Source organism: Pinus tabuliformis, chromosome 3_2, assembly GCF_031772625.1.
Source record: "Pinus tabuliformis cultivar Carrire ecotype Pingquan chromosome 3_2, CPIR1, whole genome shotgun sequence".
Taxonomy (NCBI): domain Eukaryota; kingdom Viridiplantae; phylum Streptophyta; class Pinopsida; order Pinales; family Pinaceae; genus Pinus; species Pinus tabuliformis.
This window is the reverse complement of record NC_142302.1, coordinates 395749332-395767675: the sequence shown is the minus strand read 5'-3', so window position 1 is coordinate 395767675 and position 18344 is coordinate 395749332. Positions and strand designations below refer to the sequence as shown.

General features: G+C 35.2%; 1 pseudogene; it reads left to right on the top strand.

Moving 5' to 3' along the window:
- Positions 1-6435: 6435 nt before the first annotated feature.
- LOC149181066 (LOB domain-containing protein 4 pseudogene) lies at positions 6436-12366 on the top strand (annotated as a pseudogene).
- Positions 12367-18344: the final 5978 nt, after the last annotated feature.

Sequence of the window (18344 nt, the reverse complement as noted above, 5' to 3'; positions counted from 1 at the left end):
AACGTAAATCTTCATTTTTGCTTTAATGTGAAACTTACAATTTCACATTAATTATGAATCATTGATATATTAATTAATGTGAATAATGGACATGTTAATAAGTATATATTAACATTATTAATATATTATTCAGTTGCATTTTCTGCGAAAGTACTATATGTTTTTATAATATGTTTAGTATATGTAAAAGAAACCGACAATCATTTAGGTTTTTATAATATGTTTAGTATATGTAAAAGAAACCGACAATCATTTACGACATTCGAATGAAGAAAATTATTTTATTTAACCTTTTTTATTATGAACCTCATTTTATTCCATATTTGAAATAAAGAAATGTATTAACTACGTACACACGCAGATTTAGTTCCTCATTACTATGCAGCGTAGACTCAATTCTATTAAATAATATTTAAGTATGTAAATTACTCGATGAATTTCGTTGACTAGCTTTCGGTCACTAAAAATTGAGATTTCATATTGAGATCTATCGGACTAAAATTGAATATATTAATAACATCATTATTCTTGTTTGATAATAAAAGAAATATATATATATATATATATTTATTGATTTCTAACCTCATAAACAAGCTAAGGTCAATGCACAATAATGCAACGTAAACTATATTTTAAATATTATTAAATCAATAGCCTGCACAAGGATTTCTTTGTATTTAATTTAGCATTGCAATGGAACGGATATTAGTGAACAAATTTGAAGGGGCATTTTTTATTATTTTAATTAAAAGCATATATTCACTTGTATATATGATTGTATTTAATGAAAATACAAATTAACTATACATTTTAATAGAAAATGTTTAATCAAATATAATTTTTTCAAATATTAAAATTATGAGGAATAATTAATCACTCAATGAAAAATTTTAATTTCAATAAAACCTAATAAAATAGTGTATCTAAATTTAAAAAATAATATTGGATTAGTTTGCTTCTATTCAATTTACATTTTTCAAAATTTACATCGTGGATGAGATGAAGGTATTTGCCCAATAAAAATGGCTTTCAAGCTTTCATTAGTTTTTAAACATCATAACTTATATTCCAATCTACCTCATTTAGAGCATGAGGTGCAATAAGAGAGAGAAACATTAACATACCTAATGTGTCCAACAAAATCCTTGATCTATCATGACATTTTATCCTATTTAATTTTGTGAAACCTCTTTCACATATTATTGTACTATTTGGAATAACAAGAATAGTTTGTCATAATCATATTAGACATGGAAAATCTTCAAACCATTCAGGTTCATTTCCACATAGATCTCATGCTCCATAAATATGTTTTTTTGTGTATGATTATAAATAGTACAAACAAACTCATCCATCTCACCAAAAATTTAAGAGCATCTCTATCATCTATCTCCTCATAATAATGGTGAAGACTAAAAGGCTTAGCAGCATTAAATATTGGCAAATATGTTAGCTTCATATTTATAAAATCAATCACCTTCATTACAAAGCTCTTTCCCAAAAGAATGTAATTTTCTAGTGTCCCTTATGTATATGTATTGGGACAAATCATAAACTTCAATAGATGTACATGTTGCATACATGCGCTATTTGCAAACTCAAGAGTTCCTTTCTATGCTTTCTTCAAAAAACATGATGTGTGCATTGTATCGAATTTAAATATGCCTCCTAAAAACCGCTTATGAAGCATGCTAATTGTAATATCTAAAGTAGTTCCTATAGAAGTAATATCCACTTAATCCTCTTGGAACTTGTGATTCAACCTATTTAACTCAATAAGAACATTTGCAAGTAAATGGATGCAAAATTGTACTTGAAATATTGTTACCAAGTCATACATTTTCTTCTCTCCTAACTCCACATCTTTTAACAAAGCATACATGAGCTTATCAAGTCTTCCCATGACCATTCCTCTAGACAACCACCTAATTTGGTGAATTTGTAACACCTCTAACTTGGTGATTTGAAATGTTTCCATTAGTTCTTTTAGTTCTCCATGTCTTTTAGTAGATTGTCCAAGCCAAGAATAAACTTTATTTGTGAATTTATCAATAAATTACAACTCTGGAAAATGAGATGAAGCATCATTTGTTGTTAATGCTTCTCAATGAGATATGCAATGAATATATAATAAATGAAGAGCATGTTGACACAATTTAGTTGATAAACCTTTTCATATACCCCTCATGCATATGCCACATCAAATCCAAATCCAACTAATTTCATCAAGGACATATTTGTATATGCTAAAAGAGTTGTTACCGCATCATAAATAGTTGTTCAATCCTTAATTTGAGGTAAGTGTATGAATCTTATCACGCATTGGCCTCTTTCTTATTTGGAAAATATGTATTATAAATAATAATATGTTGCTCCATATTTTTGTATGTAATTTCAACAAGTAAAATTGAGTAGAATGGTTTGTGATAAATCTCAGGAATATAATAATTTTGACTAAAGTAAGAATTTACTTTAGAAAATTATTTACCAACACCTAGGCTTACACTACTTAATACTTATAAAATTTTATTAACATATCTATTACAAATAGTATTGACAATCTATTCCATCTACTACCCAAATCTTCCAACTATCTTTTATTGTTCCAAGTGTATCTCATTTTAGAAGGCTTTATATCAATCATGTTGAGGGAACTAATTAGGTCCTCCATAGTTTCTTTCTGCGCATCCCTAACCAATGACCCTCCTCTATTTTATTTTTGATGAAATATGGTATTAAAGTCTTTGTTGATGATGCAATTTGTACCAAAAGATATATCTTTAATATCCATCAAGGATTTACAACAATCTTGCTTTTCCCTAAAGAGGAAAGGCATATAAACATTTACAATGGTGCATACCATATTAAGAGTCAGAATGTTGAAAGAAGCAGTGATCCAATATTCGTTTTTTTTACTGTCTATTAGTTTTAATTGATATAGATACCATAGTGTACATATACCCCCTGATACACCATGAGAACTTACCTCAAGATGGAAACTCTTGTTCCATATCTTGTTGGACTTGGATGAGAAGTCCATCTCATCTCGCTTATTCTTTTCAAAAGGGCTATTGTTGGCTTCTCTTTCAATAAAAAATATTTTTCTTTTGTGATTATTTTATTGCAACCCAAGCCCCTGCAATTCTAGGAGATTATATTCATTACTTACTTTTTGGTTGAGATTCCCCCTTCAATGAGCCTATCATCACACCTTTTTTCCCTTCTTTGTACCATGATCAACCAACTGGTGAGGTATGATGCTTTGATATCCCAGTTCCTTATCTTTCTTAGTTTGGGCTACACAGATCTCCCCGTTGATTTTCCTTCTAGTGAGTTGGGTTCTCCTTTCCATGTGTTTGGATTTTTCAACTTCTAATTTTTTATCTGTTGGAGTGGATATTCTAGATGATTGGGGGGCTTCCTTTGATCATAGGTAGATATCCTATTCTTCCCCATACAAGTATGACGAATCATTTTCAGAGGTTTCAGGACCTCAATTCTCCTCTTCCGGATCTTTCTTTGGACTTTGAGGTGGGATGTTTTGAGGATCTAGCTCTGTATATTTTTGGGAAAGTCCTTCTTCATCATTCAGATCTACTAAAGCTTCACATTTATTCTTATCTGTTGAATGGATACCAGATAGGCTAGTTCCTTACTGTTTGTTATTTGTTTTAGTAGGGCCTTCCGCGTCCTTAGGCTGCTCGACATTCTTCTAGTGTTGAGGACCCTGTTGTGTATTAAGACCTATTCTCCTTTCAGATTGTTTCCATTCATCCCTGTGTTCTTCCTTATTTTCTTAGATAACCAGGGCTTTGGTGCAGTTCCTAGAAAAGTGACCATATTTGTGGAGAATCTGGCGCTTGAATGCTAATTGGTCATCGTCCACTTCCTAAATGCGCATCCAGTCATGCATGCATAAATTTATTACTGCTAGAAGACCCTTTTCCAGATCCACTTCTACATAAATTCGAGCACAAGCAAATAGTCCTTCCCTAGGTTCAACAAAGTCAATATATTATCCATGAGAGTTGCTAATGATCCTGAAGGTGGCATCATTTTAGCAATGAAAAGGTAGATATGGTAGCTTAACCCAAACTAGGACTGTCATAGGGATATCACAGTCTAGGTTGAAGTTAGGGTTCCATATATCCAAATACATACCTTGAGGTTCCATAATGTATGGAATGATTATGAAAATAAGGTCCCTCTCTTCCTTGAGCTCAAAATGAAAGGTGAAGAAACACTTTCCCACAAAGGAGGAAACCACTTCCCCTTTAAGTTTTGCTTTCCAATTAGTTTGGATACATGATCTAACTCATCTTAGTGAAGGCCAGAAGTGAGTAAATTGGCCAATCAAGCCTCAATTAGCAAGTTGAAGGGCCTGTCATTAGGCTTGAGGGGTTGGAATCAACTTTAGGGATATCATCAAGCTTCTTAACAAATTTGGAGGAAGAGGATTTTGGAATTTGGGTCCATTAGCTACTAGGTCATTGAAGGTTAAAACATTCAGGGTTAACTCAGAATCCCGAGCTAAACTGGCCACGATGGGCTGCACCGCCACAAGAAAAAAATCAACGAACTCAAAATCTTAAAACAATTACCTTTTCAAAAGAGAGAGGCCATTGATGAGAGGGAAGGAGGATTGCAATTATAAAAAGCCGATGACACGAAGATTTGTGACCTATTTCATTGGAGGATCTGGGCCAATCTGAACTCCTACTTAGAATTGGAGGGTGTCACAAGTCACAACGCTACGAAGCCTACAGTTTCTGCAGAAACATTATTTGTCCGAATGAACCCCACATCATGATTCAATTCTCATTCTAGAATATGACTCAATCTAACTATTATACATTTTTAGCATTTCTTTTTCAAAAAATTGGTCATACAATTTTTGAAGAAAAAACTTGCTTTTTTATTCTTTAAAACCTATGAGGCATTTGGATTGAGCAAATTTCACAAGTAAAACTTTGATTCCAAGAAACATCTAACACATTTGGAAAAAAAAAATTATCTTAACTAATGTTAAAATATAAGAAATAAGGTTCAATGAAAATTTTTATAACATAAACGTCACAAGAGAGTCATTTGGCACAAAAATCGACATTAGTAATAATACATATCATATAAATTAATTAGTTGCAATAAAAGAAATTATTATAATAAAATCTTACATAGGTTAAAACAATAACTCTTACATGGGTTAAAACAATAACTCTTTGAATGTTCATTTTAAAAAGTACATAGTTGACATAACATATATTAACATCACTATATGGTTACTCGAAACCACCCTTTGAAATCCAAATATCTTACTTACTTTGAAATTGAAAAGTTTTATATTGAAAGTTTCAATTATAAAAATGGTTACAAAATAGTTAAAAGCAATATTTTTTAATACTAATCATTTATTGTCTTGATAATTAAGATATAGTTCAATCTAACTGTTATATATTTTGAACTTCTCTTTTTCTCAAGCCTAATCTTACAATTTTTAACTAAATTTTAATTTTTGGTTATTTGAAATCCATTAAAATATGGTTATTTTTTAGATGAGAATATAATTCAATTTAACTATTATACATTTTGATTTCTTTTTCTTCTAAATTATATCATACAATCTTTCACCAATTCTTTTCATCAAATCTAATTTTTTGTTGTTTTTTGCAGCAATGTTTTGACCAAATCTTCTGATGAAATCTTAAATTTTTGTTACTGTGTGAAGCACTTGATTTTACAAATTTCAGATTTTACAAATTTCAGAAATCAAATTTGTGAGTCTTATTTAAACCATTTAACTCTGAATACTGATTCCCCTAAAAAGACGGAAGATTTTATCCTATTCCTCTGATGGATCCGGAAGTCAGATTTGAGAACTCAAATTTGTAATTCTCATTTAAACCATCTGGCTCTGAATACTGATGCCCCTAAAAACGCGGGGGAATTTTAACCTATTCGTCTGATAGATCGGTAAGCCGCAAGAGACAAAACAAAGATGAAGAAGTCACAGGCAGTTCAGACAGAGGTCATGGTTTTATAGTCAACCGCTTCAGCTGCTTGCCTCACGGGAAAGAACCAGACAATGCGTTGCGCCGTTTTGTGTGACTTCACTTGTTGAATCTGCCCGCAATGTAATGAGAGTCCCCTAACTCTCCCCACAATTCTTATAAATGCAGCTCTCACCTCCACCATGTCATCAGATAGGGCATACATCACCGTCTTGCTCCTCAGGATTTTGAGGTCCCTCGGCCAGTGCTGGAATTGTTAATCTGAGCATTTTGTCATTACTTCAAAATCCTTAAAGTCTGCAGATTTCTCTCATTTTCTTTTTTTTCAGTGCTTGGTGTCTCACTGTTGCAGTCTCTTTTTTTTTTGCATTCTAATTGTTGCAGTCATGTTCATAATGGGCTACTGTGTGGTAACTTCATATTGCAGATGAGCACATTAAGAGGAGGACGACAGACAACATCACCATGCGCAGCTTGCAGGCTGTTGAGAAGACGATGTACAGAGAGCTGTGTGCTGGCCCCTTACTTCCCACAAAATGATGTTCAGAAATTTGCAGATGCACATACAGTATTTGGAGCAAGCAATATCATAAAAATGCTAGAGGTAAACATTATGTAAAAGTCTTCATATATTTGATTTGTGTGTTAATGACCCTAACTTTGTGTTTGGGATTGATTTGTGTGTTAATAACCATAACTTTGTGTTTGGGATGAACATTGAGTCTCACACTGCACTGTAACTTCAGAAAATTATTATCATTATATTTGCTTCGTTGAAACTTGAATTGATTTATGTTGTAATAAAGATAACATAGGTTACTGCGTTGATATTTATATGTTATTTATACCACCTTTGCATTTTTTTATTTGGTAAAATGTATCATATAAATGTTCCAGTCTCTTCTTTTGTAAAATGTATTATATAAATATATTATATAAATAAATATAGTAATATAACTTATTGTATCATTAAATTTAGATGGTAAATTCAAGTTATAATGGGAGCTTCTAATTATAAAGTCAATCATAATTATAGTTATATTTCATTTTTTAATGAGTTGAGTGTATAATGATATCATATAATTTTTAAATTATTTATATTTAATTATATATATCCAATATATATGTTTGGGTTGGAGAAAGATGATGCAGAAAAAATATTTAAAGTTAAAAATAAAGTTAAAAGTTATTATATTAAATTTCACCATATCATTTGTTTGGGAGAATTGAATTAAGTGGAGATGACAATTATCATTTCTCCCAACCACTTAACATAATCCTAAAATAAAATCATCCCATCTTTTCTTTTTCTCCAAAAATCCTATAAATTTTATAATAACAATCTTCCTCCACTATAAAATATTCTTTTTCTCTTGAGCATGATGATAAATGAAATAACTTTTTCACTTTTTATCCAGAAGTCTTGGAAAGTCTCCAATAACCATCATCCTCCTTAGAATAGAAGAAATAACCATCTTCCTCTATTATAAAATCGTTTTTCATTTTCTTCGTGATGCTCATAGAGAAATAACTATTTTACATTTTTCCACCAATCTTGCAAATCTTTTAATAACCATCTTCCTCCCTAGGATAAAGAAATAACCATCTTCTCAATTATACAATCTTCTCTAGCTCTTGCTCATGACTCACCCTCACCCTGGTGACATGACTTACACTACGGAACCACCACCTATGAATGGTTCCTACCTGGGAGGTGCGAAATCAACATGACTTACCGCACTTACTGACTCGGGTCGGGGGACCTCCCACTCGTCTAGAGAGCCCCGTAGAGAAGAGCCCCTAGTGTGATAAGCCCTAGTAGAAGCCCTATAATTTGTTTCTCTGGTCGTAGATATGCGAGTCCAAGTGGAAACGTAGATATGGCGAGAGAGTTATTCTGTTCTAACTAAACTCTGGATCTTCCGCTTAAAACTAACTGGAGCTTTCACTATAAGGAGTGCATGGGACTAAAGCTAAGAACTAAGAATAGAGAGAATGAGAAAGATCATTTATTCTCTCTGGACTCTAGCTTTCACTCTAAGGCAGAGTGCATGGGCTTTGGCAAGGACGTATCCATGCGAGCTCGTATATTAACATGTAGTGACCATATCTCTAGGCTTTCACGGGGCTAGCCTTAGGGTGACTCAGACTGAAGCTAAGGCAATGATATGCGAGTCCAAGTTAAACGTATAAATGCGATATTGTATATAAATGTTGTCTTGCTTATTTAGATAACGAATTTGGAGGTTTTGGTAGAGCTGTTGTTCCAACCTTCCCTGGGCCAAACCAGAGCATTAGACCTCCTACGTTATGGGAATTGGGCTCAACAACTATAGAATGGGAATAAATGGGGCTCACCAAGGGAATCGTGCAAGGCAATTGAAAAGCCATCCAGCCTGTCATAGATAAACGTTAAGAAGAGGAGGCATGTTATGGAAGAAGTTCACAATTCGATCTCTCAAAATAGCATAATGACATATATAATATAGCTAAAATGGCCGAATTAGTAGGATGCTCGACTGGCGGCAGACTGACAATGACCGGGGTGGGGAATGATGGGCTATCGGTTCGCAAACAGAAAAGAAGGCGCATTGCCTCCTGGTATAAACTGCATTTGGCGGCTTAACTCACTTGGGGGGACTTGGCAGGTTCCTTAAACATACTGGGTGTACTTGGTATACGTGGACTTGGTGGGTGGGGGGCCGAATCTAGTGTTATTACATATATAAATAATGACTGGAATAAAGAAAGAAACCAACGGGCTGGTCCAAGAAAGAAACACGGCGGGCGGAATAAAGGACCCGGAGGGCGCTTTCCTGTAATCAGGGAAGGGCTTACTCAAGTGATTGCTGCCTGCCCTCTCTCCATTGATGCTTGACCGAGATAATGAGACGGATGCCGCTAGCGATAAGGACATAATGTTCCCAAGCTCCCTACGGTACTGACTGATCTCACCAACCTTAAGAATATGCCCATCTGCTCTTGTTCTCTCTGTTTGTTCTCCAGTTGCTGGTAATGTTTCCCTTCGTAGCTAGGCGAGCCCAATCCCCGCCTGCCGGTATAGGCGATGGTTTAGGAGATGGAGGAAGATTGCTCAGTAGGTTAGTGAGAGTGCTCTATTCATCCGGGAGAGTCACCCACATCGACTTGACCTTTGCAGAACAGATTACTAGCAATCTTAGAACGGACCTTCGCGCTTTCAAATTGTGGGTGGGGAATTTCCCACCACTTACTTACGCTATTGCTAGGCCACCAAATAGACTAGACCCTGCCTGGGATTCTTGCCTGAAAACGACCATCGCTACATCGTGTGTTAGTGGATTCCCTTATCACCCCGCTAGAGAAGAGACAGACCCTGCTTCGCGACCTTAGAACGACACCACCCAAGGATTAGTCTTGAAACGTTCCTTGACCTTCTTAGGACCAGCCAGTAACCCGATAAGCTAGGTAGGACCAGCCTTTTTGATCGTCTTACCAGACCTTCCATACAAGGTAAGACCAGACCGATCTATCGAAGGTAGGACCAGCTATTTAAGTAGAACCAGCTATTGTTGAAGGTGGGAAAGTACTTGAATCAATCCTTTCTTCAAGCCTTATTTCTTCAAGCCTTAATGAAGGCATGAGTGGGACGGCCAGCCAGCAAGAACGCATTCCCCCTTTTACTGCCATGACTTACTCCTCCGTGAGGGAGGTAGTGCGAGTGAGAGTGCTAGCGAGAGAAGCAGTAGTGGGCATTGCTTGGCGGAACTAATCCTTCTCCTGCCTGAACTAATCCTGCCATAACTACTATTTGGCGGGAGAGACTGCATGGCGGGTAGGTCGGTGTGAGTGAAGATTGGTGAGTGATGGTTCGATTGCGTGATGATTGGGGATGGTTCAATCTCACTATTTTGATTTCATTTCAATCAATAAGTATCCACTAATTGTATTTCAATGGGAGGGACGGCATGCAAGCATGAGTGGACGGAGATAGACTAGCTTCCTCCTGATCCTCTGTGAGCTATCGATCCTGACCGCCCCTACAACCTGAGATGGTAAGGGCACTGCTTTCGGGAAGCGGTATACAGCAATCGAAGCATCTATTCGTTTAGTTCAAATCATCCTGCCCACATCTATCGAACCAGATCGCCGCGATTAGAAAAGAGGAAAGCTAGGGCTTAAACTGCTTTTACCAGGTCACCCTTTCACTCTTGAAATTACCACTTAAAGGCCACGTTCGCAATGGGGGAATGAACCAGCTACTCGAGATAAGGCCAGGTTCGTAATGTCAATATTCCAGACATAAGGCAAGCTCTATAAAGTGAAATCTTCTACACGTTAGGCTAGGTTCACAGGTTTCAATTTACCAGTCGTTGACCTTGATCTCCTGTAGTCAATCGAGCGGCTCCGCTGGTGTAGATAATATCTCCGCTTAGACCTCACAGACCACGGACGAAACAGACTTCACTAACAAGGATATAGGGCTCCCCCAAGGTGCAGTACTTCCCCCTGTACTTATGAATATCGCTCTCCATCAGTTAGATCTCTATGCCCTTCACCTGTGTAGATAAATGAAATTAGACTACGGTCGTTACTGTGACGACATATCAATAGGTATAAGGGGAAACAACGACTCTGCTGCATGGAATGTTGTCCATAGAACGCACAATTTGATACGCAATCGTCTCATGGGATTGGAAATACGGGCGAAGATCATTCGGAACAGGGGCTTATGGGAACGAGAACTTCTTATTCTGCAAAGTTTTTAATAACCATCTTCCACCCTGGCATAGAAAAAATAACTATCTTTGTCCATTATAAAATCTTCTCTGTTTCTCATACTCATGGATGAGATAACATTTTTACTCTTTTCTATAAACTCTGGAAAGCCTCTAATAACTATCTTCCTCTCTTTCCCGCAAAGACTTTTCAGAGATCTCACACATTTTAAAGGAGTAGAACCAAGTAACAAATCTCTTGTCAAAGGAAGGTTGTGGTGGTAAGTAGTGTTTGATTAGTTTTGCTACTTTTGACATGGGTAACTTACAAAGCTTCGGAAGTATATTTTTTTAGTGGCCTAACATAGGTAGTTTTTATCATTTTCTAGATATAGGTAGTTTTTATCATTTTCTAGTGGCTTCATGTAGGTAGTTTTTAATATTTATCGGTCTTTAGTTGTATACAACTGATTTGTTTTTAAAACTACTGATTCGAATTCGAATTCGAACTTGGTAACTATGGTTTTTATCGGTCTTTAGTTGTATATAACTGATTTGTTTTTAAAACTACTGTGTGCTTTCTGTGAAGATATTACTGATAGTTGTAATAGGATCTAAGGCTTGGTTGTTTTTATGAAGTTAGACAAAGAAAGACTAATTTTTAAATTGATTTTTGACTAAATTGTATAGATAACATTAAAAACAAAAATATAAAGAATATGTGATTACTTTTTGATAATAAAAAAAAGTTAATTTTTCCTTATAGAAAAGAAAAAAAAAAAAATTGTTCTTGTCCATAAATTCTGTGAAACCTCTAATAACCCCCCTCTAATAACCTTCTTATGCAGCTGAGAAGAAATTACTGTCTTCCTCCACTACAAAATATTTTCTCTTTCTCCAGCTAATAAAGAATATAAGTTTTTTACTCTTCTCTCTCTATTGATTTTTTTACTCTTCTATCTTCCTCTTGCTCATGCTCATAGACTAAATAACTTTGTTACTCTTTTTAATCCTTCAGAGCCTCTGATAACCAACTTCGTCTCTTGCATAGAAGAAATAATACTTTACCTCTTCTCCATAAAGTCTACAAAGCCTCTGGTAATTAACAGTATTCTATTTTATTCCGGAGCTTTTCGATAGATTCTAGAAAGCCTCTAGTAAATAGGAATATTCTCTTTCACTCAGGCTTGCTGCAATTTATTCTCGTTTATTCAGGTTTGCTGCAATCATGTTTCAATGCTGGTGCTGACATGACGATTTCTATTCAGGATTTGCCACTGAAAATGCGCACTGATGCAGTTAGCAGTATGGTATATGAAGCGAGCGCAAGGCTGAGAGACCCTGTGTATGGGTGCGCGGGAACAATCTGGCAGCTGCAGGAACATGTCTGTAAGCTGCAGTTAGAGAAGGCGATCTTGCAGGCGGAGCTTCTTCACATGAATTTGCATCAGGCGAATATCACTGCTTACATAAGAGAAAACCTGCATAGTGTTGAGGGCGGAGATCAATCCATATCGGAGCCGTTTTCTCACACTCTGAGCACTTTCCATGAAAGATCCGTATCTTCATTCGATGAACTTCCCATTGGGTACCAACTTTCAGATGCTCGTGATAAAGATGATCAATCCCTACCGGAGCTGTGGGATCCGTCATGGCTCTAGTCGACGTATCCTGTGTATACTTCGACTGTGAACTCCATGGAATTATACGCGACGTTTAATTGCACCATAATGTGTTTTTTGCGTCCCTAATTCGCCGCCTAATTACACGTCCTTGAATGTCAAACTCTCGTAAATCTGTGCATGAAAGGGATGTCAATTTCACGCTACGTATTGCTTCGGGTTTGCTCAATGAATAATAAAGGTCTCGATTTTTGTCTTCCTTCGATGTACTTCTTTATTTTCTCTCGCCCTAATTCGATTCTGATACCCTTCATTTGGGCCAGCATGGCGTGGGGTGGGCAGAGTTTGAAGGGAGATTTTGGTGCAATTGAAGAGTTGTAGTAATTTTATTATATTTTAATTATAAATGATTTTTTTTTCCCAACCTGCCATGAGTATTATTTCAAAAGTATTATTTCAAAGAGATAACATAGTAACTTTGTCTGGCCCCTAATACCAAAAGCATAGGGACACGAGCATGGTCATTGTGTAAGTTGTGTCTTTCATGGTAGCATAGTTTATAAAACAACACATTGAAATAACATAAATATTAATTTAACTTCAGCTATTGTTGTTCTTTTATGTTATGTTGTTGGGCACGTTCATTTTTTAAGAACAATGATTGAGTATTTTTTATAAACGTGAATAGGATCAAAACGCTTTATAGGGAAATGAGAGGTTTGTTAGAGACGTTGAAAATTTAAAGTCTAAAAATTTATATAAATTATATAATGTCAAATTTTTGTTATATGCTATGTTGTTTATTTTATAGGGTAGTTTGAAAGTTCTTTTTTGCTCTATGATTTAAGTACCGAAAGACTTGTTAAGTTAATAGATATTAATGAGCTTGGAAATTTTAGTGTCTATGGTTTATGAGTGACTAACCAGGGTCAAAATTTCTTTTTTTGAACTTTGGTTATAGTTGGTCCTTGGGGAGTTGTTAGTGCTTCCATATGAGTTTCTTTTACATATCTTCAAATTCTTTTTGACTTTTCTCATAGAATCTGTGTTGCAAGGAGACACTACTAAACCAAGGGCACTTTTAAGAAAAAAATTTAAGACAAAAGAAATCTTTTGTCTTAAAAAGTCACTTTTTATTTTAGTTATTTTACATTAAAATTTAATATCAATTGAATTGTCTTAAATATAATCTTCAAAACAAAAAGAGTTTGAGACAAAAATATTTTAAGACAAAACTTTCTATTTAAGACAAAAATAATTTAGGACAAATATTTCAAGACAAAATTTTATATTTAAGACAAAAGTAGTTTGAGACAAAAACATTTTATGACAAAACTTTATATTTAAGAAAAAAACAATTTAAGAAAAAATATTTTAAGACAATACTTTATATTTAAGACAAAAAAAGTTTGAGACAAAAATATCTTAAGACAAAAATTTAAATTTAAGACAATGACCACTTTAGATGAAACATATTTAAGACAATTAACAATTAAGACAAAAACACATCAATTTAAAACAACATTATCTAACAACTGCAAAATTGACTCTAGCAGTGCGCCCTAAGTCTGCCAGCTCTCAAGCCACTACCCTTGCATCTATACCGAGGTTGTTATTTCACTTACCATTCAAGTTATCATATATAAAGACAACGATTTTTTGGGCTCTTCATTTTGTAGGGGTAGCTGACTAAGAAGAACACGACAACTTTTACTAACAAGACTTCTCTGACATCAATTCTTCTTTTATCCCTTTCATATATGCTAATATGATTAGAGATAACTTTTCTATTGTTGTATTCAGAACTACTACATGCAGGGGGATTTGAAGAAAAAAATTCAAGACAAAAGAAATATTTTGTTTTCAAATTTTCAATACGAGGCACTCGTAAAAAAGGGTAAAGGTAAAGGATTAGGGGTCTGTCTTTATGTTGTTCCTGGGTTCTTCAAGAAGTGGAGCGATGGAGGTCGACATAAATTGATGGGATTTAGGGCGCTGGAGACCGACAACATAGGTGTGCTTCATGAGAGGTGCGTTGGAGGAACTTTTACTGAACATAGATAATCAATATCATAGTTGGAGTGCTTTCTGGGTCTCCATCAATTGTGTTTTGATATGTGTTTTTCGAGAGTTTCATTTATTTTGGATACTAATAATATCTGTTGGTTTCTATTATCAGCACATTATTATGCTGAAACTCCTAACTTTCATCGACAACATGGATTAGATTCACCTGAAGGATTGTTGAAAAATGCAGCAAGAAATTCTCAATTTGATTTTTCCTTCATTGAATTGAGAAAAATTGAATTTCCACATCAACATACAAGTTGCATGCAATTAACTTATGTGACATGGCTTCTGTCACCTAATTTACTTAGTAAATTTAGCTAAGTTAGAGTTAGAGTTTAGCTAAGCATTTGTGATTGCTAATTCCTAGAAATCAAAGTTAGTTATCTCAAGTTGTATTCAATTAAACTAGTTATAACTATTGGAGGAACTAGTGGAAGGTTAGTTGTGCAGTGGGACTTCAATCAAACTTAGTGATCATCTAGTTAACTTATCAATCATCCCAAAATATCTAGTTCATGCAAAGAATTCGAGTTCCCCAGTTATGGTGGATATTCCAAGGCAGTGTAAAATCAATTGTAAACTAGTCTTGAGTGTATAGGTGTTGCATGAAATCAGATGATCAACCTTGGGAATTGCACAATCCATTTTGGTAGAATTCGTAAATAATAGGGTCATAATTTCCTGAGGAATTACACAAGGAAATAGGGGCTTAAGCAAAGGTAAATATTGACTAAGTCTGGGTCAAAGCTTCTCAGTAAGTAGAGAGAGAGGTTATTCACTTGCAGGATGTGCTCAGTTGAGAAAAGTAATTTTAATACATCTTTTTACATCAAATTAATGTAAGAATACATTGAAGTTTTCCCCAAGAAAAATAGTGTGTGCATGTGTGTTATTTCTTATTGCATTTTTGAAATTTTTGCTCTAAATTGGGAATTAACTTCCATAGTGTAGTAGATTAGGTTTCTTTCTTGTAATTTTGATTAAAACTTCATGATTAGTTGAAAATATACACCATAATTTCTACATGGTATTAGAGAAGGATTTACATTAGAGCAGGAGTTTCAAAGTTGTTTCTCAGGAGGTTCAAATTTGTAGTTCATTGTAGTAGGATTTCTTCAGAGCTGAGAAGATGACCTTCAACGCGTCGATGCTAGAGTATGCCTTGGAAAGAAACTCTAATTTAATCGCATGGAAGGATCGTGTGGAGGATGTATTCGATGACAATGAATTTCTAGAATACATCAAGGGAGATGTTGCAAAACTAGTGAAATTTGATGCTGAAAGCCATGCTCAGTGGAAGAAATATATAACCAAGGTGATGAGAATAATATTGGAGGGAATATGAGACCTATTGGAGGGAGTACAGGACCACATTTTCATCAATATCCATGGGAAGGAAAAAACTTATGCAATGCGGTAGACATTGACATATCTATTCTGGAATAGTAGTGACCACAAGATGTTGGAGCTCAAGGATAAACTTTGAAATATCAAGATGTAGAAGAGTGACACTATCCCGCAATATTTGAGTAGGTTCACACAAGTTCATTATGAGCTTGCAATAATTGGTGTTATTGTTTCATATGATGACTTGGTAAGCCTAGCCCTTCTGGGCCTTCATAAGAGTTGGCATAGTTATCAAGATTCAATGAATGGAAGGGAGAAAGTACTAAATTGGCAACACTTATGGTGTGATTTTCTATAGGAGGAAATAAGGCAGAATACCAGAGATGAGACCTCACCCAAAGGCGAGGGTAAAGAAAAATTTCCATTGGTTTGAAAGGGAAATAAGGGAAAAGGGAATAAATCTCAAACTAAAACAAAATCCAGTCAAGGGGGAAAGAAGAAAGATTTATCAAAAATTAAATTCTTCCCTTGTCATGAATGTGGCAACTATGCCATGAAGTGTCCACCCAAAAATGCAGACAAGAATACCTTAGGAGGAGTAGTAGGTTAAACCTTGGATTCATAGTTTGAGCTTGAATTTAACTTTATCACATGCATATCCAGCACAATGATGGAGAGTGTGTGGTATTACGACTCAAGTGCATCGTTCCACATGACAAGGTGTAAATATTTTTTCAGTGACCTAGAGGAGAAAGATCTCTAGCTGCATATCAAGAAAGGGGATGAAAAAATGTACTATGTGACTGGTATTGGTAGACTCACCATTTAGAGGGAATTAGGCTCCCCTCTTAGGCTCAAGGATGCCATGTTTTTTCTAGGCCTAAAGAAAAATCTCATCTTTGTTGCAGTTTTGGAAGACCATGGTTGTGAAGTGATCCTTAGCAAAGGAAAAGTGTTCCTAAGACACATAACCATAGGAAAGGGGAAGCAGATCGGGGTTCGTGTGAATAAAATGTATAAGCTAAATTTGGAATCACTCCCTCATCCCAAAACAATCACTGCCCAATGAAAATACGCAATTATGTCTCTTAGGGGCCATGAAGAAGGATGACATGCTAGATGAATCTCAAGGAGATGAGGATAAATATGAGCATACCAAGGAACCCAAGGTATGATAGAATCAGGACCACATGAAGACTCCTTCTGATGCATAACCTTTTGGAGGGTAGGTATGGAAAACAAAGCACATATTTTGGAATACACCTCTTAGTGTAGCTTAAAGGACTACTTATCATTGTCATTTCATTCTATCTTCAATAACATTCATGGTTTGAATCATTGAAAGTCTTTCTCACTTTATCTTATTTATTACATATACTAGAAGATGAAGAGTACTACCACTTGTTTATTTAAGCTACGAAGATTGTGACCAACATAATCTTTTGACTAACCAGGCATGATGCAAGGCATCCTAAGTGGGATGGAAGATGTTTGATGATATGTATATAGTTAGTACACTCATTTTCATTACTCCTTTGCATTAAGCCTTGCTTTGTATCTTTCATGTACCCTCACTACTTGTCATATTTAACTACCTACTCCTAGTAGTCTCTTAGCTCTTTCTTGACAGAGTAGGGGAAGGAATTTCCTTCAACCTGATTTCTTCAAGGCTCTTCATAGAAAGTATAGAGCTAAGAGAAGGAGATGTGGAATTTCGCTATGAAAATCTTGAAAACACTTTGCATGTTTGAATCTATCCAACCGATTAAGTTGTTGCTCAAGAAATATCACATGTCTAGAAATTATAAACTTCTTATTCCCTTCATCATAGAGATGGTATGATTTGGAGGTATGATTACCCAAAGAAGATACATTTGTGTCTCCTTGCACTGAGTTTGTTCCTCTGTTCCTTAAATATGAAGGCATAAAAAGAGGAACCAAAAACCCTGAGATGCCTCACCGAAGGAATGTGGCCATACCCCATTTCATAGGTAGTCTTGTTTCTGGTAGCATGAGATGTACACATATTCTTTATATACACAACACATAGAAGCACACCAGCCCAAAACCTTATGAACTTAACATGTGAATTATGCCAAGTTCATAGTGAAAGTAATACATTCCAGTGAACTATGAGTTGAAAAATGCAGCAAGAAAATCTCAATTTGATTTTTCCTTGGTTAAATTGAGAAAATTTGAATTTCTTATCTCCTACATGTCCCCTCCCCCCAAGGTCATACAACCATATCCCCTCATGGTTCCTGATGAGTGCAACAGTAAGTCGGTTCCTTGATGCCCAACATGTTAGTCATGAGGATGAGGATAGCTAAATATTATCTCTACCTCCATCTCTCTCATAGTATCACCACCAAGATTGTAGGATTTCTAGTCTTGGACTCTACCATGGTATAACTACACCTAGAATATATACCACTACTATACGTATATATATTTTGGTTATAGCTAGACCTAGTAGTCTGCTTCACCTGAAACTTATCTTACTACAATATTTTTTTCTTTCTTTCTCTCACTTTAAGAATTATGGAGGAGTTTCTATGGCACTCCCAGGTTATAATTCACACTGGACATATCTTCTTTAT